Source organism: Kogia breviceps, chromosome 10 (genome assembly GCF_026419965.1).
Source record: "Kogia breviceps isolate mKogBre1 chromosome 10, mKogBre1 haplotype 1, whole genome shotgun sequence".
Taxonomy (NCBI): Eukaryota; Metazoa; Chordata; class Mammalia; order Artiodactyla; family Physeteridae; genus Kogia; species Kogia breviceps.
Window position 1 is genome coordinate 61,533,920 of NC_081319.1, and position 26,709 is coordinate 61,560,628.

The 26,709-nt window shown below is 40.7% G+C and overlaps 1 pseudogene; it reads right to left on the reverse strand.

The window, feature by feature from the left end:
* Nucleotides 1–795: 795 nt before the first annotated feature.
* Nucleotides 796–25,202, reverse strand: LOC131764161 (centrosomal protein of 78 kDa-like; annotated as a pseudogene).
* Between the last annotated feature and the right edge of the window lie 1,507 nt (nucleotides 25,203–26,709).

Below are 26,709 nucleotides of genomic sequence, written 5' to 3' on the forward strand. Positions count from 1 at the left end.
TTCAGAGGCTTTTGTGAATATACCAAGGAAAGAGGACCTAGGTGTATCTTATTCCCACAGGCCGTCAATAAATATTTGCTTAATGGAGAAAAAATTAATATATAGTATAGGAGAGAACCTGACAGATGCTTAACATTATTGAGTGATAGCAATGCCCAAACTCATCTGTGATCAAACACTATGAAAATATCCTCCTAAGGATAAACTTGTTACAAATAAGAAGTGAAAATTCAATTATTGAGATACTTTCAGTTTCAGCTCTGATATGCAAAAAGCTTGGAATTTGTCATTGTATCTTATCCTTAAAAGATAATGCTGTACAAAATGAAAATCAATGACTTTTCTCAGACGTGATTAATAAAACATGTAACTATGAAAGAATTTTAAAACTGTAATTATGTATGTGTATATATGTGTCTCTTAAAAATCTGTGTCAAAGAAAACTGAGACTATCAGTATAAACTCATTTAACTTCTAACTCTTCTTACCTTTATTTCCTCCCAAACTTACCAGTATCCATCCAACTCGAAGGATACAAGTGATTTTTATATACTGTGCAAGGTATTTTTCTTATTCATATGTCCATGTTTCCCCAATTCTCGAAATTATTATCTACATCTTCAGGATCTCCTTTATCGGTTCCTTCATTTCAATATATAAAATATAAGTCCTTCTCATTCTAAAAAAATTCTTTTTTTGCTAATTATTTTCTCTTTTCATCCAAACTCCTTCAGAGTAGCCTGTTCCCACTGTCTTCACTAGCCCTGCCTGGGCCCCACAGGCAGCCCTACACCCTCAAAAGTTATTGCCGTCTGGCTTTTTGTCCACCACTTCACTGAACTGCTCGAAGGTCACTGGGGTCCTAACTGCCCAAATCCAATGGGCACTTACATTCTCTGAAGGATGACACTCTCATCTACTTCCTCCTTCTTGAAACTCTATCACCTCTCTCCTTCCCAGAATTTTTTCTCTGCTTATTACTTAAACGTTGTCAGTACTCACAATTCTCTGAAATCTCATCCATTTTCATGATTTTAAGGATTGCTGATATGTGCTGATGACATTCAAATTTTTATCTTTCCATGTCTTCATGTGCATGTCCGGTTATCTACCAGTTTGTCTCCTGAATTCTACAGGTGCTTTAAAATTCAACATGTCCAGAACTAAAGTCCTTTCCCCAATTCAGGTCTTTATCCCTTATTTCCAAACTCAATGATACCACCACCCAAACTTAGTCACACAGATTGGGGGCCTCCGCCTCCTACTTCTTTGTTACTTCCCAAGATCAAGTCTTGCTTGTAATTTCCTAAATACAATTAGAATTTATCTCCTCCCTTCATCTATACCTTATTTCAGACCCCTTTCTTCTCGCTATTACCTGGTCTAGAAGTTACCAAATTGCTGTTTGGTGGAAACAGTTGTTAGACACTTCTATTAAAAAAGGACTCTAGGGCTTCCCTGGTGGCGCAGTGGTTGAGAGTCCGCCTGCCAATGCAGGGGACATGGGCTCGTGCCCCGGTCCGGGAAGATCCCACATGCCGTGGAGCAGCTAGGCCCGTGACCCATGGCCACTGAGCCTGCGCGTCCGGAGCCGGTGCTCCGCAACGGGAGAGGCCACAACAGTGAGAGGCCCACGTATGGCAAAAAAAAAAAAAAAAAAAAAAACCAACAAAAAAAAGGACTCTAGTGTCAAATAGCTTTGAGGATGGCTGTGTACCAAACGCCTGCTGTGATGATCCAGAATGAACATTAGCCTACAGCAGTCCCGAGAAGCTGTACAGTAAAGGAACTTGATTAACTTTACTTAAGCCAGGTTCTCCCTTCTGCCGGCCTATAATCCCTTCAGTAGGGACAGGAGAGGAGGTGGCAGCGTGAAAGTCCCTCTCAAAAATAAAAAACACTGCTCCTCAGAAAAGCGGGGCGTAATTGTCTCCAGGCTTCTTCAGATTCCTCATCCATGCTGACGTCAGTGGTCTAAAATGACACCTGAACTTGTCCTTTCCATTCTTAGCTATTTTCTGAGGAAACCAGCTCCACGCACATGGATGGTTAAGACCCGCTCTCCTCCTCCTCGCTGCCTCCTTAAGGGCACTTGCCGCTGCCTGGTGACACTGCACTGATCCTCCAGAGCCTGTGCCTGTGGCTCCATAACACACCCCTCTCACACTCACGGTTCTGGACTTCTGCTGTCCTCTCTGCCTTGAGTATCCTTGCCCTTCACCGGCTGACTCAACAGTTTTTCATGAGTTCTTTAAGACTTAGCTTAGGGACTGCCTCTTTCGATGACTTTTCTTTGCCTCACAGCTCCCCCTCTTTTTCCACAAACACTGACTAAACGCCCTGAATATGCCCGTCATATCATGTCATGTGCAGGATGAGACATCTGCTGTGCGTCTTCCCCTCTGACTCCACTGCTAAAGGGCCAACGCTACTCTTGCTCATTGTTTCACTCCTCTAACACTCAACCCGTGACTAATGAACTAACTAGTACTCTAGTAGTCCTCTTAGTAACAATCAGGCAGGACCTTTTAGAACAAATCTGACACTCCAGCTTTTCTCTGATCTCACCTTTCAGTCTGAATGAGCTAAAGACTTAACTGTACATGTTTTACCAGGGAGGCATGATTTAATCCTGAGATGTGTCATCACATACTCTTACATACTCTGCCGTTTAAAAATTCTGCTCAGATCGGGGAAGGAGACAGGTGTGCTTTCTGACAGCCCCACTCTTTTGCATCTCTAGTGCTCACTGGCTTCTCTCTGGGTGCCTTCCTTAAACCCTTCCTCTCTTAACAAGGAAACAGGATAACAAAGTAATTAAGAGCCTGGGTTCTGCCTATCTGTGAAACAGAAACATGACTAACGACATAGAGAATACACTGGTGGTTGCCCAGGGGGAGGGAGTGGGAGAGGGTTGGATTGAGAGTTTGGGATTAGCAGATGCAAACTGGTGTATATACAGGATGGATAAACAAAAAGCTCCTACGTGGGACTTCCCTGGTGGCACAGTGGTTAAGAATATGCCTGCCAATGTAGGGGACACGGGTTTGAGCCCTGATCCAGGAAGATCCCACATGCCAGAGAGCAACTAAGCCCGATGTCACAACTACTGAAGTCCATGCACCTAGAGCTCTTGTTGCTCTGCAACAAGAGAAGCCACCACAGTGAGCCACCTGTGCACTGCAACTAGAGAAAGCCTGCGTGCAGCAACAAAGGCCCAACGCAGCCAAAAATAAAAAAAATAAATAAATACAATTATTTTTTAAAAAGTGGATGCATTTTAAAAAACCCAAAAAGGTCCTACTGTAGAGCACAGGGAACTATATTCAATATCCTATGATAAACCATAATGAAAAGAATATGAAGAAGAATGTCTATAAATGTATAACTGAGTCACTTTCCTGTACAAAAGTAATTAACACAACACTGTAACTCAACTATACGTCAATAAAAAATAAAATTTAAAAAAATTGCCAGAAAAATAATCACATAAGGGGGACTTCCTGGTGGTCCAGTGGTTAAGACTTTGCCTTCCAGTGGAGGTGGTGAGGGTTCGATGCCTGGTCGGGGAGCTAAGATCCCACATGCCTTGCGGCCAAAAACCAAAATATAAAACAGAAGCAATACTGTAACAAATGCAATAAACACTTTAAAAATGGTCGACATCAAAAAAAATATTTAGGGCTTCCCTGGTGGCGCAGTGGTTGGGAGTCCGCCTGCCGATGCAGGAGACACGGGTTCGTGCCCTGGTCCGGGAGGATCCCACGTGCCGCGGAGCGGCTGGGCCCGTGAGCCATGGCCGCTGGGCCTGCGCGTCCGGAGCCTGTGCTCCGCAACGGGAGAGGCCACAACAGTGAGAGGCCCGCATACCGCAAAAAAAAAAAAAAAAAAAAAAAAAATTTAAAGAAAAAAATCACATAAATCAGAAACAAATTAAACATAATAAAGTCCATACATTAAAAAAAAAGCATCGGTTCAGGTCAAATCGCAGCTTACCACTTACTTATAGCTGTGTAATTCTGGGTAACTCACATAATGTCTCCTCAGACTCCTCATCTATAAAATGGGGATGGTAACAGTTCCCAACCTCATAGCGTTGCTGTAATCCATAAACACGGTTAAGTGCTTTGGTGAATGTTTGAGGCTCTCTGTTTCTTGTCAATTAAAATACGTCAATGGCTTCTGGCCATGTGATTTATAATAGTTTGACATTTAACCAAATGGTAAAACTATTCCATTTATTATTCCCATCTCTTTTTATCCCTTACCCTGCTTTGCTATTTATGTTTTCTCCCACCACAGAGTGCTAGTTCCAGGAGAGTAAAGGCTTTATTTTGTTCACTGCTGAAAGCAATAGCACCCAGGAAAGTACTGTACATATGAAGACCTCAGTAAACACTAGCTGAATGAATGGTGCAAACGGTCACAAGGAAAAATACACCAAAACTTTCATTATAATAAAAAAGTATAGATAAATCTTTCTCTAATGGATTCCAGTCAAGTAATTGAAAACACCATATGCTATAATAAAAACACAAGTTATTTATTAAAATTTTAAGGCAAAAACATAATTTTAAAAGATTTATGTTAGGTGTGATAGAGTATGGGTGCTTTCTTGAAATTCATAATCAGATCCAAGAGTATCACTTTCAGAATGTTCTAGTAGACTGAGTTTACTTTTAGTTGTCTTTGATGAAACAGTCACTATTCTACTCTCTTTCTTAACAGAAATGTGTTTTGTTTTTTTTTGTTTATTTGTTTTGTTTTGCGGTATGCAGGCCTCTCACTGTTGTGGTCTCTCCCGCTGCGGAGCACAGGCTCCGGACGCGCAGGCTCAGCGGCCATGGCTCACGGGCCCAGCCGCTCCGCGGCACGTGGGATCCTCCCAGACCCGGGCACGACCGGGGCACGAACCCGCGCTCCCTGCATTGGCAGGCGGACTCTCAACCACTGCGCCACCAGGGAAGCCCAGAAATGTGTTTTTTCGAAGACTCACTTCTAATTGGTTCATTAAGCAAAGAATTATTTTGCCGAATTCCTTTGTTTTTCTGCTTTACAGGTAAGTCAGAGCAGGAATGCAGGTCCTTCCCAGGTTGTCTCTTAGCAGAGTATTTTTTGGTATATTCATCTGCTTTGCTCATTTTCTCTGAAGAAGACCTGCTATTTCTAGGTAATTCTTCTTCTTTTCTTTGACTTCCAGTCCCAGAAATGACGTCCGCTGAAGGAGAACATGTTCTAGCAATGAAATCTTCCAAAGACTCCTGCCATTGCTCTGTGACTGGGACCCCCAGGCTGTCTTTGGAAGTTTCTAAGGCCTCCTGACTAGAGACTGGGACACGGAAGAAGTCGGGAGGCAAAGGATTCCCAGCATCACCTGCAATTTTCTGAAAGTGGGGGGAAAAACAAAAGATAAGATAAAAATTCAGTGATGAACAAAGCAAACCATTAAAAAGTAGAGTTCAAAGTTACTCTGTGATCTTATTATTAACACAGTCAATTGGTTATTCAGAAGATTTCAGAGGCATTTTTTTCCTAATTATATCTTGCCAAGTGATTCTCAGCTTAACCTAGCCTATGTCCACTACATTTTCAGACTTTGGTGATTGGGGTAGTTATTACCCATTTCCTTTCCCTCACTAAAAATAAAATCCTATTCTGTAAGAAAATTAATTTCTTTTCTATCCTCCAGGCACATGTAAATAGTATATTGTTTGTGACCAGACTATATTCTCAAGCTGTCAGTTCCCAAGACCAGTCTGAGATTGGTTGATGGGGGCTCCAAGTGAGGCTAGAGGAAAAGCTGACAGATTTTCCCCTCCCATTCCCATAACCAGGTGATTCATTATAATATGTTACCTATTAGCTATGTCTGGATTACTTATTTTAAAAATTATATCAGTATGTGTACCTTCATCGGTGTTCCTTCATTGTAAGCTGACTGCATACAAATAGAAACCTAGATAAAATATGAATAGAGTAGACATTTATACAATTTAAAATCTGGAATATTTTCTCTAATGTCTTCTTTCTTCATTAAGGATAGTTTGCTTTAACTCATAAACTTTCTAAAGAACTACCAGTCTTCTTATTTACAACAATACAGTACCATGAAATGGGCACACATTTACTGATCTCAGATTTGGAGAGGACTCCAGAGTCTTGTAGCTCCCAAGCATGTGAACTATTAGAGACTGATCATTATTGTTTTCTCTCTGACTTGGTCATTTCCTTTTTGCTAATCACTCTTAGAATCATTAAGTGCTGTCCTGTCCATTTACTTGGATATTTTGCATTTGTCCTGGGGTACCCTGCTTTGATTCTGATTTTTCTTCTTCAAGTGCCTTCTTTTCTTCTTTAGGTGGACTACTAACAGTAGAATTCATCTGGGGACGACCTAGTAAATGAAAATCTGATTGATCTATACCAGCCATTGTGGCCAGCTGCCCAAGCCTGGACCAGAGGAGGAAAGGAGAAAAGACAAAGGTTATTATAATCACATAAGAGCAGTTTAGATTTCCCCAGACCTGCAATCATGAAATACTTCTAAAATCTTAAAAGCCAACATCCTACTCCAGACTACAAGCCTCTATCTCCCCCCAATTCTCAGCCCTTTCCAGATTCATCCTCTAGGACACATCCCATCTCCTTACCTATTACTGCTCCATTTTAAAAACACTGTCTCACTAGCAGTTTCAACATCTACCACGCACCTCGTCCACTACCTCTCACACTTCTATTCCCACACCTCTTTACCACCTTTCCTCCAGTTTCCAAGAATGTGTTTGTTCCTTCCTTCCCAACACCAACACCAATTCATTCACCGACAAAACACCACTCCATCAACTATCAATCTCCACTTCCTTCTTTCAGCAAAATCGTTCCTGGTTGAGAACCACTGATCTATATCTCCCCTGCAGATTAATAATAATTTTTATGTCTAAGACAAAAATAACTTTAATTCAAACTTATCAACCAAGCAAAATAAGTGAAAGATAGGAAAATTCTTATACATTCCCGAATATTTTCAATGAAAACGCCTTCAATTTAGTTTTTTTTTTTTTTTTTTTTTTTTTTTTTGCGGTACGCGGGCCTCTCACTGTTGTGGCCTCTCCCATTGCAGAGCACAGGTTCCGGACGCACAGGCTCAGCGGCCATGGCTCATAGGCCCAGCCACTCCACGTCATGTGGGATCTTCCCTGGGTGGGATACTGGACCGGGGCACGAAGCCGTGTCCCCTGCATCAGCAGGCGAACTCTCAACCACTGAGCCACCAGGGAAGCCCTCAATTTAGTCTTTACAAAAAACTATACCTACTAGTTACTCTGTCTACTGGTTACTCTTTTATAATGGGCTCCTCACTCTACCAAAGCAGGCTTCCCTCTTTGCATTTCTTAAAAAATTTAATTCCTCATTTAAAAAAGTCAACTATATTACCTATAATTACACTAAATATGGCCACGGAAGTGATGAAAATTGCTCCAGTTCCTCAGCAAACGACCATTATAGTCGCAAAGAGAAGACGCCACGAAGAGAAATGAACTAACCCAGCATCTTTAAGGAGATCCAAGAAAGCATGGAACTTCTGAAAAGAATTCTCAGTGCTGCCCAAAACACCTTCATCACTCAGGATGATGCTTGTTAATGAGTGGGCATGAAGGGCTTCAGACAAAGAGAAATTCATATTTCTTAAGTGGGCATTTTCATGTTCCAGGTATAAAAGAAGACTGAAAATGTCTGACATGATTTTTTTCTCATTGTCATCAAAAGTAGTCTTGCCTAGTTTCAAGGAACAAAACTAAAACACTCAAAATGTAATTAATTTGTAATTAATCTAACTCTCCACCGGTAAAGACAGAGACCATACCACATAATAACCAAAACCCACAGGCACCCAACAAAGTTTCTTATATAACAATTAGGTGGTATATAAATAAACCAAAGTTATTGTTTTATTAATGATCTTTCACAAAAGATCACATTTCTAACTGGTTCAATTCATAATGGAGGCTCATTCCACATTAGAAAATTACCTGCTTTAAGTTTCCCTTAAATTAGAAAATGAAATATAGAATCTGATTTGAACAAAACATATTACAACGCTGCTGAATATTAAGAATTAACTTTAGTGAGCAAAATATCTAATGCTTACGTTTAAAAGTCCTAAATCATACCCAACCCAATTTATTAAATGTACGATCACCAATATTTTCTTTGGCTTCTTGAAAATGTTCACCCCCGTGCACTCTTCCCCTTCCGCTCATCATCTATGCACTTAAAACCCCCTGTAAGCTCAACTCTAGTATTTCTCAGAAAGGGCGTTAATGTTCATGATGCCCCTTTTGCCTTACATGAGCAGGTGCTCCACATTTATTGAATGAGTGTCCGCCAATCCAGTGGATGCACTTTCAAAAATTCCTCCCTACGCTCACCCTGTGGTAAATTATATTTAGATAGAACTTTTTAGAATATGCCCTGCTTTCATGCACATTACCTAATGTAATTCTCATAGTATATATTTTTATCTTTCATTGCATTCTTAGAAGTTTTCCAATATCTTAAATTTATTTAAATGATTCACTTTCCTAATTCATTGCCAGGAGAGTCTCATCATGTCTTTTATGTTACTGTATACATAATATATGCACAAAAAGTGCCTTCTTGAATCAAAGAATCATGAACAGGAAATAAGCTAATGTCATATAAAAGCACACACACACACACACACACACACAAAAACAAACAAACAAACAAACAAACAAACAAAACAAAACAAACCAGATTTTCACATTTTTAAAAACATGCTTCCTGGAATATAGATCATATGATCACTAAATACCAGTAAATGCAAAAAGTCCATATGATACAACCAATTTGCAACATATTACAGTTTTAAAGCTTACAAATTATGTGTATATGGCTTAAAATCAAATCAAAATAAAACCAAAACACTCTCAAAAGTATAAGAAATTGTTTACTTCATTGACTCACTTATCAGCCTTAAATTTTATTACTCTTTCCTCCTTTAACTGCTTTAGGCACTCCTCCAGTTTTTCCTAAACAAACAGAGTAAATGTTATAACTAATTCGTAGTATGATATCCAAAAGCCTTTCCAGCTATAGGACTCATCAGGATTTAGGGGCAGAGCCAGAATTGAACTCAGATTTTAGTCTGCTACTGGTAATATCATACCATGCTAGTGAAATGAATTATCAAAATCTATCAAATTAGCATAGTAAAGATTTATTTAAATTCCACTCTTTCCAACATAAATTTGTGGCAGCCCACCATAAAAGGCATATGCATATAACATAGTAAGTCAGAAATAAGAAGTTAAGACCAAGAAAGAAAAGTTCTATTTTTATTTGTGGGTCTCTTTATAGCAGGAAGTCCTATTAATGAACATGCTTAACATACCTGAATTGCATAATTGCAGATTCAAAAGCATTTTTTAAAAAAAGTAATCACTTTTAAAGCAATTTACAGTCAAGCACTCTTCCTGGAGTTCCCTGGGTGTTAAATAATCTAATCATCGAAATCCGAAGAGGGGGTTTCCCTGCTGGCACAGTGGTTAAGAATCCGCCTGCCAGTGCAGGGGATGCGGGTTCAAGTCCTAGTCCGGGAAGAACCCACATGCAGCGGTGCAACTAAGCCTGTGCGCCACGACTACTGAGTCTACGCTCTAGACCCCACGTGCCACAACTACTGCAGCCTGCGTGCCTAGAGCCTGTGCTCCGCAATAAGAGAAGCCACCGCACTGCAACGAAGAGTAGCCCCCGGCTTGACGCAACTGGAGAGAGCCCGAGAGCAGCAACGAAGACCCAATGCAGCCAAAAATAAATAAATAAAATAAATTTATAAAACAAAAAAACCTACGAGGAAAGAACGATCACTAACTCCATGTTATTTTACAGATGAGGGAAACAGAGGCAGAGAAGTAGAATAAGTAGAGCAGCAGAGCCAAGGTCACACCACTAAGTAGCAGAGCCACACTGTGGACTCAGGAAGCTGGGTGCCATTCCTGTTCACGGAGGTGGGAGTCTTCCCATTCACCAAGGTCACTGAAATAAAATGAACACTGATAAACTCTCTTAGGAGTTTTAGGAACTAAGACACTTTGGTCCTTGAAGTGGGGACACTGCTTGCAATAGGCAGAATTCTAACAGAGCCCCCAAGATTCCTACTTACAGAAGTACACAAACCTTCCACTTATCCAATCAAACTCTAAATCTAGGTGCTGTAGTGAAGGGGTTTTGCAGGTGGAATCATGGTTCAAAATCAGTTGATTTTTTAAGATAGGGAGATTATTCTAGGTGGATGTGGTCTACTCAGGTACCCCATGAAAAGGACCTGAACTCTTCCTGAATTGAAGTACAAAAGGGACAAGCAGGAGACTCTCTATTACTGGCTCTGAAGAAGTCAATTGCTGTGGCAGGGGAGGCAAGCGAGAGGCCTTTAGGAGCTGAGACTGTCTCCTGACTGACAGCCAGCAAGGAAATGGGGACCTCTGTCCTGCAACTGCAGAATCTGAATTATGCCAACAAGCCGAAGAAGCTTGGAGGAGTTCTTTCCCAGAGCCTCTGGATGCTAACACAGCCAGACTGACATCTTGATTTCAGCTCTGTGACCCACACAAACTATGGTGAACATCCAACGTTTGGGGCTCAATTTCTTACACTTAAATTTCACATGCTTTAACACTCTCAGGAGGGAACCCACATGTTCCCGTGTGTATCTGAGCAGGAAACCCAGTCACGCTGTGCCTGGACTTCTGACCTGCAGAACTGTGAGCTAGTCAAATAGGTATTGTTTTCAGTCACTAGGAGTGTAGTAAAAGAATTAATATTCTACTCAGCCTCCAGGTTCATGAACAAAATAAACGATTGTCATTGTTTTAAGCCACTGTTTCTGGGTGGTTTCTTATGCAGCAATAAACAATCAGAATACCTATACTTATGAAAACAGTAACGTATACTTATACATTTTAACTGCTTTGAACAATCACTTAAAGAATGAGGAACTCTATTATATTCTATCATTGGGAGAGGAACTGGTATCACTTTCTGCAGAGTAGCTTTTGGTACCTAACAACAATCCTACATCAAGAGTTTACCCAAAGGAAATCAAAGATGTGGGCAAAGATTTATCTACCAACATGATGTCATAAGATTGTTTATAACCAAACCCTAGAAGAAAGCTAAGAGCCTCCAAATTGGGATTGGTTTAAACAAAAATAGCTCACTGTATGAAGGAATGCGTTATGAAGCCACTAAGAAAAGAATGACAACAGGTCTCAACCAGAGTTAATGAATGGGCTTCAGGAGTTCTACATTCAAAATACATCTGTGTGTTTTTCCTGGGAGATGGTGCATAAGCTTAATCAAATTCTCTGATGTAGAAGAGTATTTAGTGACAAGAAAAAATATTTTTGGTACATTTTTAAGACAAAAGAGCAGATTAGGTGTGTGTACATGCAGAGGTGGCTTTTATTTCCTTCAATGAGTTGTTCATTGTTTTCAAAAATTTGCTCAATGAACATATATATATATATATATATTTTTTTTTTTTTTTTTTTTTTGTGGTACGTGGGCCTCTCACTGCTGTGGCCTCTCCCGTTGCGGAGTGCAGGCTCCGGACGCGCAGGCTCAGCGGCCATGGCTCACGGGCCCAGCCGCTCCGCGGCATGTGGGATCTTCCCGGACTGGGGCACGAACCCGTGCCCCCTGCATCGGCAGGCGGACTCTCAACCACTGCGCCACCAGGGAAGCCCCTGAACATATATTTTTATATTCAGATCATATTTAAGACAGTCTAAGAACTTCAAATTCTTTAATGCTTCATTACTAAAGCCAGCCAAGTTTTCAATGGGGAAAAAGGGGAAAAAATGGCAAAATTCCTCTACTTTCAATATAATGGTTTAATAAATCTTCTAAACCGATTTCAAAGAAATTCTAAACAAACAAGCAAACAAACAAAAAAACCCTCAGCACAGTCAGAGGAAAGTAGAGTAAAACCTCCTGACTGGTTCTAAATAGCACATCAAAGTGCAAATACATGGAATAGTTTCTTCCTCTAATGGAGGGAATTAGAACACAGTGTTAAATTTTTGTGAAAAAGTATACCCTCGTACTATGAAGTATTAATAATTCATGTCCCTTACATGGAAATATAGAACCAAAAAAGTTAGAAAGTAAAATTGCTTCATATTCTATTACATAAGTAAGACTAATGATAAGGCTTGGGAATAATTTTCCTTCCTGTCATCTGCTCTCCTTCCTCCCTTCTGTACACTGGCTAGGGTGATTTTTCTGGGACAAAGCTCCCATCATATTGGATATCAAATTTTATGTTCACCTTTTCTCCATTTAACATTGAAATCAATCATTTCTCATATAATCAGGGGATTCATAACCTTGATTTTTTTGTGTGGGCTACAAAATATTCCACTGAGTGGGTTTACTGGTTAACCATTTTACACATTTAAATTCTTTCCAAGTTTTCAAAATAACCGTTTTTATGCATGAAGGCTTTTTTCCATATTGAGAATAACATTCTTGCAATAAATCCATAAAAATGAGTTTGAGGTCAACGCAAATGAACATTTTTAAGGCTCTGATATACCTATCTCCAAACTTCTTTCCAAAAGATTTCTGAGATTTTATACTGCCATCAGCGATGTATCACTTGGTATATAACCTCTACTGTAACTGTTGGCTTACTTCCTCACTTAGAGTGCAAGTTATTTGAAGATAGGGGGTGTATTTTATTAAGTGTTTATCCCCAGCACCTGTGCCTAGCACAATGTGCACGGTCAATAAATAATTGCTTAATAAGGAAAATCCCTTCCAATACAATATATATGTGTGTGAAAGACAGACTGTGTTTTTCTCTAACTGGATAGATGAAAACTTGTCATATTCTTTAATGTGCAATTTTTTTGCTTATAATTAGTAATTAAATTTCTCCTTTAGATTATATTGTAAAAATTCAGATTCCCTGAGGCAAATGGGCCTGGTACTACCCATTAGCTATATAACCTTGGACAAGTTCTATAACTCTAGGCCTCAACATCCTCATCTATAAAATGGAGATAAGCTCCTATATCACAGAGCTCTTGTGAGGATTACATGAGTTAAAACACATATAAAATTAGAAGAGTGCTTGGTACACAGCATATGTTCAATTAATGCTGAATGAATGAACATGTGAATGCAAGCAGTAGTGAAGGGCTTAAAATGAAATAGTCTCATCCCACTCCCACATCCAGTACTCAAGAAGCGACAGATTCTTTACTCAGGTTTTTAATTGTAAAATATGGTATGCGTACTGAGAAGTGCACAGAACAAAATTGTCAATGTGACAAATAAAAAGAGAACACTTACATAACCACTACTCGAATCTGAAAGTATTGATACTTGTCAGCATCTCAAACCCCCCCCATATCGTTTTCTCATCACAATCTCCTTCCCTCTTCCGGGTTAAACACCATCCTCATTTCTCGACAATCATTTCCTGTAACCTGCATGCATCCCTAACAAAAGAGTTTAGTTTTGTCAACATCTAACTTTATGTAGAAGATCATAGTATATGAAGTCTTTTCTATCTTATTTCTTTCACTGAACATTGGTTTAAAAATTTCATCCACATTGCAGCCTGTAGCTCTAGTTCATTCAATTTTATTGCTTGATAGTTTTCCCACTGTACAAATACACATAATTTATTTAATTTTTGACTCTTAATGGACATTTGGTTTGTTTTCAGTTTGTGCTAATGCAAATCATGGACAGAAATCCTGCTGTACTGGTTATTCTGGTGCATTTACACAGGGCGGGGGTGAGGGCTTCTGGGTCACAGGCTATTTACATATCTTCAGTTGATGGAGAGTGCTAAATGCTTTCCAAAGTAGTTGTGGCGATTTATACTCCAGTATAAACAGGGTAGAAGATTCCCATAGTACTCCAGGTCTACAATACCTGATAATACCACACTTTATGTATTTGTCAAACTGATGATTTTGACTCACTTTTCTCTTACTACTTAATGAAGTTGTACACTCTTCTGTGTTTACTGGCTGTTTGGATTTCCTTTTGTATGAGGTTTACATCAACTATTGTTATTTTTTATTATTTTTATTTATTATTTATTTATTTTTGGCTGTGTTGGGTCTTCGCTGCTGGTGCAGGCTCTCTAGTTGTGGCGAGTGGGGGCTACTCTTCATTGCAGTGGCTTCTCTTGTCGTGGAGCATCAGTAGCTGTGGCACATGGGCTCAACAGTTGTGGCTTGCAGGCTCTAGAGCACAGGCTCCATAGTTGTGGCGCACGGGCTTCGTTGCTCCGCAGCATGTGAGATCTTCCCAGATCAGGGCTTGAACCTGTGTCCCCTGCCTTGGCAGGAAAATTCTTAACCACTGCGCCACCAGGGAGGTCCAACTATTGTTATTTTGAATTCTTCTCCATTTCCAAGTAATACTCTTACATGACTATTTTCTGACTAAATTTGAGGCATTATCTGTTCACTTTCTCATTTCCTAAGTAAGGGTTTAGTTCCTTTACACTCTGTCCTATGTCCACGCTGCTCAGTAGTTATGTCATCATTAGTTATTCCACTGCTCATGATCTCTCTGACTTGTAGTGATAGACTTAAACACCTACATTGTTGATCAACTATAAATTCTCTGTGTCACGCTTTGTAAAATGAGGACATTCATACCATCTTCCCTTTTTTCTACTTCCTGTCTACCTTCCAAACCTAGCTTTTACGTTGTCAAAGTTGAAATTTATATTCTGTTCTATGTGCAGTTAAGTCTTCTGTTATTTGAGAGTCAGTAGGGAGTAAGGTTTAAGAGAACAGGCAGAGAGCCTAAACTCAAAGCCTTGATCCAACCCTAAATTACGTACAGCCTGGGCAAGTTCCTTCCCTGTCTTAGCTTCCTGTTCTCAAAAGTGGGAATGATATTAGCACCAACCTCATAAGGCTATTCAGAGGATTAAATGAGTTAATATATGCAAAAACACTTAGAGCCTAATATATACTAAGTACATACTAGTACACAATATATTTCAGTACATACCAAGTTAATACTAATACATACTAAGTAGAGTTTAGGTTAGTTATTTGTTATTGCATGCAAGTTGACAATAAAAGCTGCAAACCAAGACAGTATTGCCATTATTACAATTAAATTAATACTGCCCACTGCAGATGTACTGTCTCTGTGTATAGACTACATCTCGTTCCATACTGTGTCAGTGTCACTGCCCTTGTGCAGGGTGACCACATACCCCAAGCCGCCTTGGGCTGTTTCAGTTTATACCTGTTGTCCTGATGTTACAGCATTAGAGTGCCTCCTTACACTATTGAAGTGTAAGGAGTTTGGACAAGTTCTGGTTTGGACAACAAATTAGATAGGTGGTCATTACCCCTGTGTGTCACTGAAAAGGGGGACATCTATAGTGTCAAGTTTAAGTGGATTCTTCTCTTCCTCACCAATAGTAGGTTAAATATCAACCATAGCTTAGTTTGCTTCATGTTTATGTCAGTATAGCCTTTTCTCCTCTGGAGTTCAAGTTCCTTCTCCTCTTCCTTTCCCTCCTCCCTCCCTTACTATGTATTATGCCTAATACATAGTAAGTACAATATGCCTCAAGGTGTTTCTAAGCTGTCAATCACACAATCAATAGAAGCCTCTCCAATCTAGACTAGCTGCTCTCTGCACTGAATCCCCTATTACACTTTCTTGGTTTATTCCCTCATTTTGCTGGATTATTTCTATAAATAGCTTAAGGTATAGCACAGGAGGTAAATTTTTCAAATTTCTTTGTGTACAAAATATCTTCTTCAGCCTCCACTTATGACTGATAGTTTGGCTGGATGCAAACCCCTAGGGTGAAAATTATGTGCCTGAAAAACTTTGGAGGTATCTTTCTAATGCCTTCCAGGATTCATGGTGCTGATGACAAGTATGATAAAGTCAGATTTTACCTTTATTTTTTAGGTGATCAGTATATTTCTCTCTGGAATAAATGTATCCTCTCAGTATTTTATTTTATGTTAATTTTCAATATTTTAAAGTTTCACAATGAAGGGTGCCTATGTATAAGTCTATTCTTGTTCATTTTGTTCAAAACTTAACTATTTTCAATCTGAGGCCTGATGTCTACTTTCAGCTGTGGGGAATTTTCTTGCCCTTTGACAGCATCCCTCCATTTTTTTGTCTGGGTCTGGAGTTTCTAATAGTAACATGTTGGATCTCCCAGATGCAGCCTCTCTAACATATTGGTATCACATTTTCCATTGTGTCTTTCTTTTTTATATACTGAGAAATTTTTAAAATTCCTACTGAATTTATTTCAGCAACCATATTTTCATTTCCAAGATACCTCTCTTGCTTTCTGACCATTCTTTTCAATTAACACCCTAGGCTTATTTTACAGTTGCTAGCTCTTTTAAAATCTCTCTCAGAATACTAATTAGGGTTTTTCCTTAAATTATTTTGTTCCCTAAGTTGTCCCCGGTCCTACCAGGATATGTTTTCACTCTTTTTTCCCCCTCTCTCATGTTGTAAGCTTTACTCAACTATCAGGCAAATGACAGTTATTTTCTATTTAAGAATGAGTGCAGAAAGCTCCCTGAAGTCAACGATTGATTGGTGTCTTATGCAGGAAGAAGCAGGGAGTAACTGTAATAGGATCCTCCCCAAACACAATTTTCTAGAGTGTATAAACTCACACTAGCTGCCCTAGTTCCCGCCAGTTCCACTGTTTTCAAAATGAAATCATCTCATTTCAGGAGCATGAGGGCGGGGCTGGGAGTCCACTCCTCCAAACAGAACCCTTCAATGAGCTCCCCTATTTCAGTCACACTTTTAACTAACTCCACCCTCTCTCCTACATGCGCATCTGAGCGTGGGGCTACTTCTGCAGGTGGGGTCAGAATCCTCCTCAGTTGCAGGTGGTCCCTGTGCATATTCTAGGTGATGCTTTTCCTCTGTCCTACTGCTTCAGTTTCACACTCTTCCACTTGTCTTCTGTCTTTCAAAACTATGTAGAAATCTCTTGATTGTTGTGGGGTCATATACTTAAACACTTTGATACCATCCTTGTAGTGTCTTGTCAAAACAGAGAAGAGCTGAAAGGGCTCTCATGGAGGAAATGAATACAATACATCTAAAATGACAAAGAATGAGAGTTAGATGCTCTAGGGTCTTGTCGTACTCTGCCATTTACTAAGAAACCACTTATGTGCTACAAATTGTAGGTGTTCATTTATAAAATGAAAGGGGGTAACTCTACATGAACTATAGATTTCTCCTACTCTAACATTTCATAATTTTCTATGTTGTTTTCTTAAAATTTCTCTATATTAATTTTAATTAAAAAAATAAAAATCTAACTTTCTCTTTTGAAAATCAGAGTTAATTCCTATAGTCTTACAATAATGGGATAACTAGTTCTGAAACCTGTCAAGTTTCATGTTTCATACAAAAAGAAAATCATATTAAATAATTTTTAAAAATTAAACATGGACTTTGTAGCACAAAGACAAGGTGCCCCCCAAATGGTGTTCCGTTATTTACTAGAAATGTTCAGCTCTGCATTAAAGTTGAAATAAAATAAATATATTATTTTTGAGGTGCAAAAATTTATCATGAAAATCAATTTTTCTTTTCTGTCCATACAAACAAAAGTATGGAATGACATTAGAGGTCAGGTTTATTTGGTAATATAATGTAGCTTCTTGATATTTTTTATTTTAGGAAAGGAGAATATCAACATCAAAACTTTTTTCAAGTTTACTTTTATTTAAAATGAGGCCATATTTTCCTCTGATAAAAAGAGAGTTGAACTAGAACTGTCAATTTTCTCATCTGTAAAACAAGAGCACTGAATCAGCTGACCATATTCATTCAGAACTCAATTTCTTTATCTTATGATCACTAAGGATCTCCCTAAATCTAATATATTAAGGTTCTAAGGAAAGGAAAATATATTACTAACGACGTGTTTTCATTTTTATTTCTTAGAGTTCAAATGTTTACTATTCACCTTGGTCTAAGCTTAAGGAACCATTCAAGGGGATACAATGCAGATGGGAGGGGAAAACAGAACCCTCACACAAGCTGTGCCATGTTGCAATCAGGCTTCCGTTTGAAAAATAAACTTCTCTATAGCTTTAAAGTGATAACTTTGTACCTGCAATGCTTCTTGCTTCAAACTGATTTTCTCTGGCTCTTCCTGAACACTTTCTGAGGAATCATCGACCTCTTCGATTTCTGAGGAGGAAAGACTCTCTACTGTCACAGTCACAGGAAATTCTGATGGACCTGAGTGTCACAAGAACAAGATAGGAAACCACAGAGTTGTTAAACTAAAGTGCAAAGAAAGAAGACAAGATTGTATAAAAGGCAACACAAGCCAGATACCAAATATCCAAATATTAGAGGACATTTAACAAAAGTGATCTGAGGTATCATTATTTATAAATGTCTCTCACTGCTCCTTAGTCTAAAACAGGCAATGACTAAGTAAAAGTACAGTAACTTATTTTTGCTATATTACTGTACAGACCCCTGTTGTACATGGTTAGGATTAATAATTGGAATTGCCCATATTATTTTATTAAGTTTCTTTCACAGAAGCCAAGGAAAGAGCCAAGGTAACCATTTTTTCTCAGATCAAGTTTATACTGCAAATGAAAAATTTATTTTTCACTATCAGACAAAAACAGTCTGGAGGAAAATGTAGTTTTTGGAAGGAAAATACATCAGTAAAGGGACTGATAAAGAATCAGAAGAATAATCAGAAAGTCAACATATCTAAGCTGTGTATAATAGATGTTAGAATTTTAAAAAGTAAATCACATACACATACATAACTAAAACTGACCCATCAGAAATTTCATCTTCTCATCACCCTTAAGCCAAAACTAAGGTAACAGTAATACAGTTCTCCTGTCAAGCTTCACTGCCACTGCAATGTTGTTCAATAGGACATTTCCAAACATTTAAAACCTGACCTGGCCACAACCCCATAAAAGTCCACAGATCATAAAGAAGTGTGCTGGGATTATGGAACGACGCAGAAGACAAGTCACTAGGACATCATTTTGACAACAAGCAGCAAACGTGCAGCATAGGAAATTCCCAACAGGAGAAGGAGGCACACACCCCTCTCTCTGGGCATGCAAGGGCAGGACTGACACCTAAGATGCGCTTCTCTCAACCTCAGCAGTGGTGCCTTTCACAGAGCAACTATGCAGTCTCCCAGAACCGCTGGGAAGGAGAATCTGATACTGACAGTATTAGCTTGCCATGAGGCCATAAGTGAGGGAATTTGTGTGGCCTTGGTGAGAGAGCGAGGTTTGGGAGATGTTGCTTTTTTTTGTTTGTTTTTTTGCGGTACGCGGGCCTCTCACTGTTGTGGCCTCTCCCGTTGCGGAGTACAGGCTTGGGACACGCAGGCTCAGCGGCCATGGCTCACTGGCCCAGCCGCTCTGCGGCATGTGGAATCTTCCCAGACCGGGGCACGAACCCGTGTCCCCTGCATCGGCAGGCGGACTCTCAACCACTGTGCCACAAGGGAAGCCTGAGATGTTGCTTTATATTGGCTTTCAGATCAGGAATTTGTACATACAGCCCGCAAACAACGTTTCTTGAAAATATATGGACATTCTTGAGTATGACAGCTCCATGTGAGGAGACAGAAATGGCAGTCAAGTTCGTTTCACTGGGTAACATCTGATTTGCGGACTGGAGAACAGGCTTCCTTGTTTACAGACAACTGCAAGGCTGCCAGTTATGTGCCAAATCCACACAACTACACAGTTGCATTGGGATAGCAACCAAACATGTTTTACATTGATTTATTTCAGAGCGGGAAATGCTTCTTGTAAGGCTCTGTCAGTTAAAAAGCAAGAAGATTGACCATCCACCTTTCCCAATTCAAGCCCTATATATCATAAATATGATACCTACACACTAGCAACTGATTACATATATCACAAGCTTTGATGAATGCAAAGCTCCTAAAAAGATATCAACAAAACAAAGTTTGATGTAAATACATCACCAGTTAAACCCAGTTAATACAACTGTTTAGTATTATGTACAGTATCCATACAGAATTGTGCATAAAAGTAAATAAGCTCAAAAAGAGGACCCGGAAGGCTCTGCTACAGAGAAAACTGAACAGAATTCAGGCGACTGGTTTGGTAATAACTCTCTGAACTGCTGAGAGGCCCCTTCAGTTCCTATGTTCAGGATGGTTGAGATTTCAGTCTCACTTCTTTAAATGGTGATATTAATCTTTCTCTAATATACCACTCTGTGTGACGAGGATGGACCTGAGATTAAATGTCTCAAGAAGAAGATAGGAAACCACAGAGTTGTTAAACTCAAGTGCAAAGACTGGGGATTCAACACTATAGGTTGAACAGCAATTCACATCACCAGTCAGTCATATTATTTCAACAAAACAAAAGCTGCACTCACATGTATTAAAAGATAAAAATTATCTGCCATCTGTATCAATATATTAATGTGCTTCAATCACATATGTGTTCATAAAAGTTTAAACATAAAATCACCTTTAAGATCTTGACCATGTGATCTGCTCCCTGCCATGCCAGATCATACCCCGTGAAGTTTACTGTCTTAAGAGTGATAGAGTTCTTTATACCTTGACAAATAACTGAAAGGAAAAATAAAAACCCCCACATACAATAAGATGAAGAGCCTATACATTTGTCAATCTTGACTTATTTGCTTTTCTGAGTCAGTTGGAGGTTTATAGCCACATTCTTAAAATCATTAACTTTCCATGACACACCCTAACCAACACCACTGAATCTGCTGCTCCTATGGGACATTATATATATTTTCTATTTTAACACATACCACAGTGCTTTATAATTATGATTGCAGATAGATGTTCTAACAATTTAAAGAGAATGATGACTTTTTTGCTCTTTACATCTTGCTATTTCCCTTCCCATAATATTTCTTGAAGAGAAACCATAAAAATATAAACAAACACAAAAAACAGAAAATATACAAAACATGTGGTTTGTGGCTTAACACAAACTTAAGTAAGATTAATTCTGACAGTATCTGGCATGACAAACTTCCATGGTACAAATGAGAATGGACCAAGGTTTGAGTAGGTACAGGAGACAATCTAGGCATGAACAACACCAAGAAAAGGTAGACAGGAAAATGCAGACAGACATGGTGTGTAGGAAATCACGAGATCAGTCTGATGGGAAGAGACTTAAACAAGACTGAAACTCACTTTCTAAACCTCCATCTCCAACTGGACAATTCACAAGACACAGGTGCACCAAAGAAGCCAATTATTCAATCCCTTTAATGAGGAGGAACAGTTTAAACTTTTATTGGTTTAGTTTGCCCCGAAAGCAACGATCAAATGTTGGCAGGACACAATGAAGGCTTACCTTTGTTAACATAGTTAAGTCTCTCTATCTCAGAACTAGCCCATTTAGCTCCACGTACCTTAGCGCACCTGACACACTTGCACAGCATTTATGAGCTTTACACAACTAGAAGGTCACATCTTTATTTCTTATTGCAGGAACACGACTTCTGTAAAGTTTATTTCTTTCACAACCTAAAGCAAAATTATTGTAAAATGAGTGATTTAAACCATACATTTTATCATCATTAAAAAGCATCTAAATTAAAAATAAAGCATCTGCTCTGTGCTAAGGATTAGAAATGACTCCTGCCCTTAAAGCCTTCATTAAGGAGGAAGATGTATAAACTCAAAATTTCAATCACATGAGATAAATAAACGTAAGCTTTACGCACAGAGGTTCCTATGGAGGAAAAACGTTATATCTAAGTGATGGCTTCATGATAACCCTGAAGTACAATCTAGAAAGATGTGGCTATGCAGAGTTGGAGTAGGAGATGCATTAACTGCAGAGGGAACATCTGTGCAAAGACACTGAAGCCTGTCTCCTGCTGGGCACTGTAAATACTGCAGGTGAGGATGACTACAGGCCAGGGGTCCAAGTGTGAGAAGAGACAGAAATGAAACTAGACATGGCCAAAGCAAGCCTGGGAGAGAGCATGGCTTGTATCCCACAGGTGATGAGGCCCGGGGCTACCACTGGCTGAGTAATGGTGCCTCTGCTGATTAGAATAAGGAACCTCGCTGCTGAAGGACTGATTAGATAAAGGGAGTGATCACAAAAAGCTCCCCTTCCTCAGGGCAAAGAGCCCTATCAGGCTTGGCTGAACACAGTTCAGACTACCCGCCTTTGTGCAGAGTGCACGCTGGGTGGCTAGTATGCACTAACTCTGTGTGGGCAAGCCATTAGCAGCATTATTTTAGGCATATCTTTTTATGTTAGAAGGTCACTTAACCCGAGTAGGCAGATGAACTTAGAAGAACTGAGCCCAAGGTCTGTGAAACCACCCAGGAGTTTCAGCCACAGTCCGGGCAAAATGTAATATGGATGAAGAAGCAAATATAGGAGGAGGCCAAAATTTACAAGATAGACCCACTGGATGCAAGACATAAAGAAAGTTCAGTGAAGGAACTCTGAAGAGAATGGGCTCTACAATAAATTTTTCTTACATTCAATGTAAAATATTAGGCAAAATTAAGTACAGTGGCCTTTAAGGTCCCTTCCAGCTCTAATTTCTTTTGATTTCTAACTTATTACTCTGGTTAAGTAAAGTCCCTTCAAAGGTACAGAACAGTTCTTACACCTGAATCGGATGCAAAGAATAATCTGACTTCTCTTCACCAGGGGATGAGTTGAACTGTCCTTGCAGAAGAGATAACAGATGGTGTGAACCCCAGATCCTAGAAAAGGGCCAGGCACACAATAAGTATTCAGGTTTTCGAAAACAAATGAACAATCATTTCCTCTCCTAGGTCTTCACACTCTTCCTCTGCTGGCTACCTTCTCTCAGCTTATAAACATCCTCAAAAAGAACCACTTAAAAAACTCTTAGACCTATGATTCTTTGGATTTTCTTGTGGATAAACTAAGTCTCTACCATGCCTTCAAACACCTGTCCTCCCAAGAAGCCCAGATCTGTACCTTGGGCCCAGACCTGTCTACCAGGCCCCTCTAAAGCACTGAAGATTAAGCAAGATCTCCTTGCCACCCCCAATCCCTTTCTACTGTGCTCTGTATCTCACAAAAAGATACAGTTGTAAACTGTCACCCACGCTTGCTGCCCTCCCTGTACTAACTGGTCACCAGGTCTCACCCATTCTCTCTCAGATCTGTAAAATCCAGTCCCACCTTTTATAACTTAAGTGGGACCCTTAGATTACAATTCACCCTGCACCCAATCAACTGCCTTCCACATGGACATCCGAGTGAGCCTCTAAGCCAGAATTCCATTTCACTGTTCTTTGGTGTTTCCCACAGCCTTCAGGATAAACATCCAAACTTCTGACAGGACAAACAAGGCCCCTTTCTGTTGGGCCCCAGTAGGTTTCCAGTATCAACTCTCATTTCTTTCCCAAACTGTGAGTTCCAGTCCTGTACATTAGTTTTCCCATATTTTCTTATATTTCTCAAACTTTAACACACACTGCTTTCTCCTGCCACCCCAGGAGCTTCTAAAATCCTTAGAAAAGATGGCACTTCCTCCAAGAAACCTACCCTGAACTTTCCCTTCCAAGATTCTGTGCTCTGCAAAGGGGAAAGATGGGGGGGGGGATAAATTAGGAGTTTGGCATTAACATATACACACGACTAAATATAAAATAGATAATCAACAAGGACCTACAGCATAGCACAGGGAACTCTACTCCATATCCTGTAACAAACTATACGGGAAAAGAATCTGAAAAGAAACGGATACACGTATAACTGAATCACTTTGCTGTATACCTGAAACTAACACAATATTGTAAATCAAGTATACTCCAATATAAAATAAAGATTAAATTGAAGAAAAAAGAGATTCTGTGCTCTGTAGCAACAGAACTCACTTCTTCCAGAGCACTGACTTCTGTGCTTGTGTTTACCTGCCGCCCAGTAGAAGGGAAGATTACCTAAGGCAGAAGCATCGTCTCCAGCAGCCCTTGGTTCTGACAAATCATTCGAGTGCCAGGATACTTTACACACATTACCTGCTTAATTAATTCTAAGAACCCAAACAAAGAGTGGTTATTAATGTCATTTTACAAGTGTGAGGATTGTAGGGCAAAAGAAACCTGCCCAGGCCACAAAGAGCATATGCCCTGGAATTCAAACCCTAAGCTGCCTTCACACCGGTGCTCTTTGCACTATATGATACGACTATTAAAAAAATATATTTTTTCCTGAGTCTTGTTTTAATGGAAAGAAAATGAAGCGGGGATATATCCATTTCCTAATCGCTTTGGTGTGTACCAGGCAAAGTCATTCAACAGACCAGGTAACATCTGTGCAACAATCAACGATGCTCCGAACTGTGCTAAGTGTTCTACATTGCAGAGCCTACAGGCATGAACACAGTGCATCCTTCCAACCGCCACAGAGACTGGGTCGTGTTAAGCCCATGCTACAGATGAGAACACTGAGACCTAGAAGCCTTAAGGCACTCGGCCGGGGTCACCGAGCTGGCAGGAGTCCTAGGCCGCACGCTCCGTCTGGTGCATGCGCACCCAGGCACTGGGCACCGGTTCGAGTGCCCACCCTCCACTTTGCACCATCTAAAACCCCACTTCGCAGCACCCACACGAGGGCCCCTGGAAGCGGGAAGTACAAACCTGTCTCGCCAAGCCGTGGCTGGAAGAAGCTCTGGATACAGATCAGGGGCAAAGAGTGCTCAGGAGCGGCACCCAGTCCACCCCGCGGAGCCGGTTGGTGTTACGTCCAGCAGGCCCTCCCGCAGGGAAGCGCGCAGGGCGGGCAGAGGCAGCGAGTCTGCGGTGTGCACAGGTCCTCACAGCGGGAGAAGAGGTCTGCCGCGCTGTCCAGACGCAGCTTCACCGAGTGATCATGGCCCAAGCGCGGACTCGAGCACGCTGGCTGCGGACACGATGCCCACACCTGTCTGGGAGCCCCGGCTCGCCTCCTGGCCCCTCCGGCGCCCAACTCCCGGCGGCTGCGGCCCCGCAGCGTGTGCAGGACCGGCGTCGCAGCCAGAAGACATAGGGCCACGGGCCCCAGGTAGGCCGTCCCCTCCATGGCCCGCTCCGGGGCCCCCACGTGTCCTGGGGTTGGCGCCGACATCAATGACCTCCGCGCTGCATGGCAGGGGTTTAAGCCAGTGTGCTCGAGGACGTCAGCGCGCTCACCGTGCGTCCGCCCGCAGCCCCGCCCCCCACGGTGATGCGGCCTGAGGAGCAGGGGTGGAAGCTTCGAGACAAGGGCAGAATGAAAGGTAGGAGGTGTGGAGAATTTGGGGTTTCCAAAAAGCGTTTGCTGACTCAATCCACACTGGTTGTATCAACGCATTTTAAAAGTAGTTAAAACTCCGGACAAATGTCTGTGCTCGCCCCACACAGGAGAGAGCGTGCACTCTGTGAGGGACACATGAAAGGCTGAGTGAACGTCTGCCTGTGGTCCGTTATCTGGTGCACGGGTGTGTGAATTTCTGCGGAGAGCTCTCAATTTCTGTAGTTTCTGCTGACTTAGCAGGGTGGTTGGCAAATGGTGACGTGTTCCATGCCTTCAGGACATGATCATGGTTACTAATAATCACTTTGTTTTGTGCTGACACCTCCACAGAGAATTTACTACTGAATATCCACTTTACAGAAGAGAAAGTGAGGCGTAGGAAATGAAGTGACTGAGAAAGAGGAAGCACTCACACAATTGGTGTTAGTAAATTAACCCTGCAAGGAGGCCGTTAGCCTGCGGTGGCTCTAGTGATGCAGCCGCCTTGGTAAACCAACCAAAATCTAAGCCTGTCAACGCCTCAGGGTGACGAACACCGCTGAGGACAACCAGTCACAAACCATCAACTAGGCTTTAAAGCTATAGCAAGTCAGTCATTTCCTTGCTTTGCTTCTGCCCTTTTAAAATAAAAATCTCTGCAGCTCCTGTGGCTGGAGTGCTCCTCACCACTTCCGCTTTGGTGGTGCCTGAATTGAATCTATTTTTGCGCACGTAAAGTGTTAAAATTTTAAATATGCCTCAGTTTGTCTTTTAACATTGGCCGTAGAAGTTGGATTTGTGTCCAGTTTCTACAACAGTGGTCGTCCTCTGGTCAGGCCTTAGGCGTTACACGTACAACGTTCCTCTTCTACCACCACATTCTGGATGCCTCCACCCACTACCAGCTCTTGCGCATCAGATCCCCTAGATGTGGTCAGCAATGGCTTTTACATGCAGCGTGGTCACATTATAACATTGCAGACACTCCTCCGTCCTCCAGCCAGCGTGTGAAGTGAACCATTAACATTCCTGTTGAAGAGCCTGGTGTGGCCACTTTCCCAAACACAGCCACTCCCCAGCTGACCCTGGGTAACCACTCTTCTGAACTTGGTCTCCATCACTGCCATGGATGTCTTTCTATTTAGGCTACATTTTTAAGTATTCTTAAACAGCATATAGTATTGTACTACATTTTCTCTTGTTACTTGCTTTGTTTAGTGTTACCTTTGCTCGGTTCATCCATGCTGACATGTAAAGATCTGTCTAGTTCATGTACTTTCCTCGCTATGTAGGATTCCCATGTAGGGCAATACAGTAATTTATATGTGTATTTTCCTGTTGATGGACATTTAAATTGTTT